The following is an 8,987-nucleotide window of genomic DNA, read 5'->3' as shown; positions in this document are numbered from 1 at the left end:
GAGAGAGAGAGAGAGAGAGACCGAGAGTGAGCAGAGGAGCGGTAGAGAGAGAGAGAGAGAGAGACAGAGAGTGAGCAGAGGAGGGGTAGAGAGAGAGAGAGAGAGAGACAGAGAGTGAGCAGAGGAGGGGTAGAGAGAGAGAGACATAGAATCTGTAGCAGGCTCCAGGCTCTGTGCTCGATGCGGGGCACGAACCCACCACTATGAGATCCTGACCTGAGCCGAGGTTGGACGCTCAACCGACTGAGCCCCCCAGGCGCCCCCACCGCCTCCCGGTCGTCTGCAGCGTTCAGTCAGCCGTCCTGAGTCCGAGTGACTGTACTTAACACGTGTGATGCCACTTGTCTCCCCAAGCCAGTGGTCAGAGGTGGTGGCCTCATGCCTCACAGGCATGTACTCTTGCTTATGGGTTTTGTCAGGACCTGGAAATTAAAACATTCCACCCTTGGTTTAGATGGTTTGATACTTGGCTTTCATCCTCCTGATCTTTGCATCTTCTTTTCCCTGTTGGCACATATCGCGACCGGCCCTGTTTACCGCACTGCGTGTCAGTAAGTCAGCCCGCTTTGCCGTGTGATGCCCACCAGAACTTCCCGTGGGTGAGGACTGTCAGGCCAGCCCATTGAGCCAAGACCCTTCTGTGACAGCAGAGGAGGTGGCGCCCTGAGGTCAGCACCACCTGCCTCTCAGTGGGTAATCAGGTGCTTTCCATCAAGTCTTTGGCAGTCCTGAGAATGGCAGGCAGCTGATCCGGAGCTCCTGGGGGATCCCGAGGGCCCGGAAGGGAAACCACCGCTCCCCTCTGTCTCTGGGCCTCTTTCGTACAGATCCTCTCTGTTCACGCACAGGCACTGAAGAGGCTGCTGACATGTTTCCTTTTTCTAACATGTATGAATTTGGGCTTTAAAAGTGGTGCCTTCCATACCAAAGTGAGATCTGCAGATAAAGCCGCAGGGAAGGGGCTCCCGGGGCGCAAGCCAGCCACCTGACTAACGTGGGCCAGGGCGGGCCACTAGGAAAGGCCATTTCCAGAAGTTTTTCTTTCTGGTCTCTGCCCACCTCAATCCAGGAGGGATTTCTACAGACAGAAGCCACTCCCTGAATGTACAACGTGAACAGTCTGCATACGGGGCCAGGCCTCCAGCCGAGGACACTTGCTAAGGGCTCAGCACACAGGCTCCTGGGTGTGTTTTGCGCACACGTGAACACGTGTCTTTGAATCCCTAGCCTCTGTTCCTGGGATTTGATGGGTTAGTGGTATGTAGCAGCTGGTCCAGAAAAGCCTCAGGTTGTGCCTCCAGTATCTAGAAAGGCCCGTTCCACATCTTATTTGGCATCTACCCAGCGGCCCCTTGTTCTTGTTCACACAGTCGGTCACCTGCTGGGAGGGAAGGTTGTCCTTGTTAATCACCAGACAACAGGTGCCCCCAACCTGCAGGTGGGGGGTGGGGGAGGTGTTTGCAGGGGGCAGGCACCACCGCCCTCTGGCTTCGTGAGTGTGCATAGGAGTGCCAGGTGTCCCTGCCCCACCCTTATCCACTGGACCTGCTGACCCTTGGCCCTTTCTACCCTCCTATGCTCACCTGGTCCTCCATCCAGGGCCTTGGGCTGCTGTGGCCCCCACAGACTGACAGTCTTCTGCCATTGCCCTCTAATGTGTCCCTGCCTCCTTTAGGGCTCAGCCACAGGTTCACCCCTGCGTGGGGACCCTGGGGGTGCCTCACAGCTTCCCAGCATTTGCTTGTACCTTCTGTCATAGCACTAATCTCATGGGCCGGAAGCACCATGTTCACTGGGCCTATGCAGCGGAAGTTCCTGTTTTCAAGATGCTGTCACTACTGAAAGCAAAAACACCTGGATGGCAGGCTTTGCATTTTGAGTGGCTGATGGTGCTTTGGGACACCGTCGGGGCTCCATGCATCCGTGTTGGGGGTTCTCACGTGCGTGAAGGAATAAATGTGTGTAGGTACTGACCACGGGCAGGGCTCCTTCTCATTGGGCCTCCCTCTGATGCTCACACGTCCAGGGCCTCTTTGAGCACACGGGCCCAGGTATCCATGCGGGGAGCCCGTCTCTGGGCCTGTGTCCTTTCTCCTGTCATCTTGGGAATTTTTTTTTTTTAATTGTGATAATATTGGTGTACATGACCAGCAAATTCACACAATCCACGGTGCTATTCACGTTTTTAAAGCTACCTTTGAGAACTCTTAGATCATTCATCTTGGTAGCAAATAAATAAGTGTTAGCATTTCATAAAGACTCTGTCAGCAGAAGCCAAAATTGCACAGTTCCAATACCGTGCATGCTTTTTATTCTGCACAATTTTTATGTTCTACTGATTTACATATCTTCCCTTCTATTTGCTTATTTGATTTCCTCTGAGTAAAATACATTTTTCAGCAAATGTTGCCACATCTATAAAATAATAGGCTTTCTGTAATGGTAAAACACCTCGTCTCTAAATGTAGAAATATTTGCAGATTTGTGATTCAAACCAATTTAGGTACAACGGGTTACAGAACTGATTTGGAAGACAGCGGTTCCCTATGAATTGTGAGTGTCATAAACACTCCGCTCTTGCAAATCTGAAGGAATTGAGGACGTTGTAGGTTATAGCCTGGTTTGTCTTTAGATCCAGATAGGTCTTAACTGTGCCACATCAGTAACAACAGGACTAATGATAATAATCGTAACTCACGATTGTGGGGCATTTCGTGCTTCTCGGAGAACTTTCAAATCAAGCTCAGTAACATTTCCGTGATTTACTCTGATGACAAAAAAAAAAAAAAGAAAAAAAATCTCATAGTGCAGAAGTGACTGAGAGGTACTTACAACTAGTGTCCTTCAGAAGAGTCTGAAAGCCTGCTTCCCCTGCCTCCTCACTTGAGTTAAAAGCTACTTTCTTAAATATAGAAGTTAGGGGCATCAGAAGTGGGCTTTTCAGAAGCACACCGTCCATTGGCTTGCTCTCGGTGTATGTGTACTGAGTGTTCTGGCACCATCCTCTGCGAGTCTGGTCGGGCTCCAGTCCCCTTGTGTGCCAAAGTCACGGCCCTAGCAGGACTACAGGGACCTCGGGAGGTGCCCCCCACCAGCTGGGCCGGACTGGACCCCCTCTCTAGCTCCTCCTGATTTTGGTCAGCTTAGCCCACTTCTCAGCCTTGTTTTTCTCTACTGCAAGATGGGCACATTATCATGACCTTAGAAGGCCATTGTGAGGTTTGCACAAACGTGTTTGTAAAACCCTGGCCTGGAACCCAGCTTAGGATGGGCACTCACCGTATCACGGCTCCTGCTATTTCTTCACCATCTTATAGGAAGCGCCGTTGCTCCTTCATCAGGAGCAGCTTCCCCACACCCGGGGTCAGGAAGCTTCTCTGTTACCCTGCTTTATTTTTGACCGCACTCCCTGACCCTCTGAGCTCTCAATGCCTGGAACGGTGCCCAGTACATAAATGCCCAATAAATGTCAGAGTGAGCCCCTCCTCCTCCTTACGAGGTTGAACTGGGCTTGAGTAATTGGGATCACAAAGGAGGACTAATTTATGAGGGGTCTGCCTTCAACGCCCCCCCAAGAGGAGAGGCTCCCACAAATCCATGTGGTCCCAGGTGGTGCCCTATAAATTCACTGCACACGGGGCATCCTGAAAGGGTGTCACCCATTGGTTGGTTGGTTGTGTCTCTGCTACTGGTTTGCTAGTGCCTCTCAGGAAGGAGCTGATTTGGGTTGACCCCATACCCCAAAGCATTTTGTGACGCTGAACACACCAGAGTAACTGGCTCCTAGGGCTCCTAGGGCTCTATGGATTGAGTGATTATTAATCATTTAAAGATGCAATTATCTTTGCATCTTTCCTTCTGAGATCAGAGACTAATTCTTAGGAGCCTGGAGTACAGAGGAAACTTAATTTATGGAGCCAACTGGAAGCTCAGACCCTGAGGCAATGGGAGAGATTTCTCTCAATAACGCCACACCTGACAAAGCCATCCTAAGGAGTGAACAATTTAACACCATTTCTCGAGAGTTGTCAGGCCCCCATCATCTTCACCCTGAGAGTGAAGTCAGAGAAGATGAGTTTGACCAGATCATCATCTGTGCGTTAAAGGGGCCATGCTTCCGTGTAGAAGAATGCTTGCCGGAGCCTCTTCTGCACAGCAAGCCGGCTGCAGCCACAATTTTGCCAATTGCTTTGAGTTGTTTTCAAAGCTGTTTTCCCCAGACACACCCGGCTTAATCCCCTTTCCCTACAGTCCCCGTGTCTTGTTGCTAATCTCTGATAGTCTTGTGGTGTAATTCATTTGATGGTGGTTCCCCCTCACCCCCCCCCCCGCAGCCCCCGCCCCCAAGCTCTCTTTAAATGATGAGATGACTCAGCACCAGCTTCATTTCTATTGTTCTCAGATTTCTTTCATTTGTCACCTTGTCTGCAGATCACTGTCTGTGAGTCATTCGGCTCATCATTTATCTCCTTTCAAAGTTGGCTGAGAAACGCCAAGACACAATCTATTCCTATTAGATAAGATTCTCTGAAATGGATTCAGAATATATTAAAGCCTCATTTATCGATTATTGATGGGTCAGTCTAGTATTGCACAAACCTTAATTTTCCTGATACCCAAAACTTACCATTTAAAGAAACAGTTTACGTTTTCAGTGTGTATTAAAAAGTTCTGTGCATTGGGAAACATAACATTGAACACAAGAGATAGCACAGAGGGGATTTTCCTATAGGACAGAGGCTGGAACTAGGAAAGGTCTCAGTTTCCTTCTGACTCAGAGTACCGCAGTGTGTAAAACATCATGTTGAGCGTTGGGCCGCCATCTTGGCTGTGACCATGAATTCATGGAGAGGACTTTTTGGGGCAGCAGTGGTCGAGGGCTCATTATTTCTTGATGCATCATGTCATGTCCTTGGGCACTGCTTGGCTTTAGGTCCTTGTTCCTACACTAAATGTTTCAAAGCTGCATTGCCTTTACAGTTCCAAAATCTTTTCAGTGTCACCACCGTCTCAGGCGCCATTTTGTTGTTCAGGGTGCCTACTTCTAGCAGACCCTAGGACCTTCTTGATCCGCTAAGAGGAAGGAAGCCAGAAACCCCTTAGGAGAATCACATGTTAGTGAGAATCAGCAAGCTCTGAGGGGCAGACAGCGGGACTGAGATAAGTACCCTCCCAGAGGGAGGTTCTCAAGTAGTACCCTCTCACACAGTAAGTGGCTGTGACTGGCCCACAGTGACAAAACCCTCCATCCCCCAGGTAAAAAAAAAAAAGCTATCTGGTCATCTGTCAGATTGTTCATCTCCTAGCCCTCATTTTAGGCTGAGAGAGGCATGATCTGAAATCAAGTGTAAGACCCCCATATTTTCCCAGCTGTGGGAAACTTTCAAAATTTAGAATTGGATCCAGCATAGACACTTAAGGCCACTGGACAAGGAGTGTGGGAATGCAGAAGTTTCCCGGGGGCCCAGGCTGAACAAGAGGACATTGTCCTTTACAGCCTCGGGTCCAGTCATCTCAACTCAAGGCCCAGAACGGCCAGTCTTGTCTCCGGCCCGCCCTGCGCCGCCACCTCCTGCTCCCCAGATCTCCTCTTGGAGCCTGGACGTGTGTGTCGCCTTCAGATGCTGAGTCCTTAACCTCTAGCCCAGCTTTTGTCTCCAGGTCTGTCCCCTCTCCTGACTGCCCCCTCCCTGTCTCTGGGACACTTTCCCATGAGTCGCCCTTGGGGTCCCAGTTCTAGCCCCAGAAGGTCAGTGTCACACAGCCCAGAAATTTTAAACACGGATATCTCTTACTTGCCTTCCTCCGTGACTCAGTGCAAACCCTATATTCCCACCACTGCCCCAAACCTCCCTCTAGTCTTAGCTTCACCCTCAGCAGGTCATTCCCCTTCCTGTCCTCCCTGCCCAAGGGAGCCTTCCTTCCTCCTCCACTCACCCAGACCCCTCCTGGCCATGCAACCCCATCTCCTCCACAAGATGGCCCTTCCTGCAGCCCTGCCCTGCATTCCACCCACTGTTATTTCCAGAATCATCCCATGGCTCCTGATACATGGCACCTTGCCTTGTCACAGCGCGTATGTGGGCCCCTGCTCCTCCTTAGCTTCTCGGTTCTGGGAGAGTGGGACAGTGGCAGCCTCTCCCTCCGTGTCCCCACACGCCACCTACGGCCCAGGGCTTGGGAAGTGCTTGCTTGTTGACCCATCCATTCCTGTGTTGGTTGACTCATCCATCCACATTTTACTGCATGCCCACTCTCCCAGCATTGGCAATGCCAAGGTCAAGGACAAAAGGCAGAAAAGAGAGACGAGAAATCTTCCTTCCCTATAGAAGGGAGGCAGATCCATAATCAAGCAGGATGCAGTGGGGTTTCTGCTCCTGTAAGGCTTCAAGATGTTTCCCAAACTGAAAAATCTATAAATTGCAGTGGGACAGAAGCGGTTGGTTCTGCTCAAGAATTAGACAACTGTGAGAGGGAGGCTGAGCCTTGGAGGCTGAGGTGGATTTTCTGGTTGTTGTGACTCTCCCGTCACCAGGACATCCCACCGGGTGGCTCGACTCAGGGAGCTGCAAGGCCTTTGTTATGGCAGAAAGTTTGATGCTCAGGAGAGCAGCGTGTGGGCTGGGGGCTAAGGAGTGTGGCAGGGAGTTGTCACAGGTGCAGTGGGGAGCACGTGGCATGACCCTGTGCAGTGGCAGCAAGAAGGACAGGCAGGTGGACTGCATGTCATGGCCCTTGGGAGAGCTCGTGTCGGGTGGGCTGGGGCTGGTCTGTGGCCACGGAGCAGATGGTTATTGGCGTTTCTAAGGAGGGCACATAGGACACAGTGACCACTTAGAGGCGCGTGTGTATTAAGGGTGGACAGTGAGTGGGCATGGAGATTCTGCAATGCAACCACTGACCAAAAGAAGGGCCCAGCACCCTACTTTCAGTGAGGAGAATGATCTGTGACTCACTGTCAACCCCCAGAGATAATCCCTCTGCAGTGTGTCACTGGACATGCCTCCTGCCCACTGTAAGATGCCACCCAGGACCTCCCAGGGCCATTTCTCCATCACCCCAGCTCCTTCAGGCTCTCATGGGGCTGCGGCTGCTTCCAGGGCCTTGGGGCCGCCCAGGCATCTCCTGACTTGGCAGTGAGATGGTAGTGGTGGCCCTTGGGCCCGTGCGGGGCAGTGTCCGCATGTGCACAATGGCCCGGAACACCGACTAGCCCTGTCAGTCCTCTGAGTCAGTGTTGGTCATGTGAGCAAACTTCCCAGCCTGGGGAAGTCTTTGTAGTGCGGTCCTGGCACTGACTCCCTGGGGGTGAAGGCCACTGTTCCCCAGTGCAGACACTAGCCACAGCTCTGCAGCCCCCGGGCCACCTGTGGTACCACCGACCCCCTAGCATTCCAAGCTTCCCACCGCCCCAGCAGGATATATGATTCCCTAGAACGACTCACAGAGCTCAGGTAAGTGCCATACTGTTGGTGTCAGTCTTATTACAGAGGATAAAATCCGGACCAGACATACACAGAGAGGCAAGGGCAAGGTCTGGGAGGGTCCCAAACATAGAGCTGCCACACACATCTGATTCCCTACCAGGAATCTCAGCTGAGCTTGGTGTCCAGAGTTTTATTGGGGTGTCATTGTCACTGGCTCCAGCTCCAGACCCCACCCCTCCATTTCCAGGAGATCAGAAGGTCTGGCTGATCTTACTGGCTCAACACCCTGGCCCTCCAACCACATGGCCGGTCTTTCTAGCAGGTGAACCCCCTCCTGGAACTCTGCAGGGCCCCCCACAAGTGACGCTGTTTGCAAAACGCAGGTGTGGCCTGATGGGCCCACCATGAGCAGCTAAGACATTCCCTCAGGAAATTCCAAGGGCTTAGAAGTTCCACTCCAGGGACCTGGGGCAAAGACCAGACCAATTCTTTATGATGCCACAGTCTTCTTTAGAACATTTATCCAAGTCCATCTCAGTTTGTTTTCAGGTTGGGACGATTTTAACAACTGTGATTTGGTTTCACAACAACCCAGTTCCGAGAGGAAAGTGGGGCACAGAGAAAGGAGAATAGGTATTTTATCCTGGCATTTCCTTCCCTGGGAATTTAAGGAAGAATCAGTTATGGGAGAGCTCACCAGAAATAACAGCTCCCTTTCTGATTTAAAACCTAATTCACAATTAAAGAGAAAACAAGCCAACATTTCAGGCTCAACTTGATTCTTTATTGCACTAATTTAAAGTCTCCATCTACACTGGAAATATTAGTTTGTTTATTAACGGTGTGCCTGGGTTAGAGAGAACTGTCTTTCTTAGGTAGCTCTACACACGTAACAGCTCAATAAATTTCAAAGCATAATGAGTACGTTTTTTAAATTAAAAATATCAAGTATAATTATGGCTCTTTGTGCTGACCTATGTAGGTCAGCAGTAATTGATGTCTCACAGAGACCACAGACTAGCTAGTGGGTGAAACGGGTCCGCAAGGCACCCCTCGCCCAGTACCGCCTGGGGACAGTTACAGAGGAAGTTGTTCCCAGCGGCCTCAAAAGAGGGTGCTGCTCCCAGATTTGTGAGACGTGAAGGTTACGCACCAGACTAGTGCTATGTAGTATGGTGTGGTTGCAGGGGTGCCTGGGTGGCTCAGTCAGTTAAGTGTCCAGCTCTTAGTTTCAGCTTGGGTCATGGTCTCATGGTTCATGAGTTTGAGCTCCACGCCAGCCTCTGTGCTGACAGTGTGGAGATGGAGCCTGCTTGGGCTTCTCTCTGCCTCTCTCTCTGTGCCCTTCCCACACTTATTCTCTCTCTGTCTCTCTCTCTCTCTTACTCTCTCTTAAAATAAGTAAATAAACAAACAAACAAACAAAAAGATTGTATGGTTGCAGACCCAGGAGAAACCATACAGTTGGACTTGGAAGTTTTGTCACCAGTAAAAAAAAAGACCTTTTCTGTTAGTGAACACTTTTCAGTATTTATTTGCTTTAACCATGTTTCCATTCTA

General features: G+C 50.7%; 1 protein-coding gene across 1 annotated transcript in view; it reads left to right on the top strand.

Moving 5' to 3' along the window:
• Window positions 1-8,987, top strand: part of SDK1 (sidekick cell adhesion molecule 1) — a 561,603-nt gene that overhangs the window by 361,320 nt on the left and 191,296 nt on the right. The window lies entirely within an intron of this gene.

The sequence above is a fragment of the Suricata suricatta genome, chromosome 8 (genome assembly GCF_006229205.1).
Source record: "Suricata suricatta isolate VVHF042 chromosome 8, meerkat_22Aug2017_6uvM2_HiC, whole genome shotgun sequence".
Classification (NCBI taxonomy): domain Eukaryota; kingdom Metazoa; phylum Chordata; class Mammalia; order Carnivora; family Herpestidae; genus Suricata; species Suricata suricatta.
The sequence above is the reverse complement of the archived record's forward strand: the minus strand, read 5'-3'. Positions and strand labels throughout refer to the sequence as shown.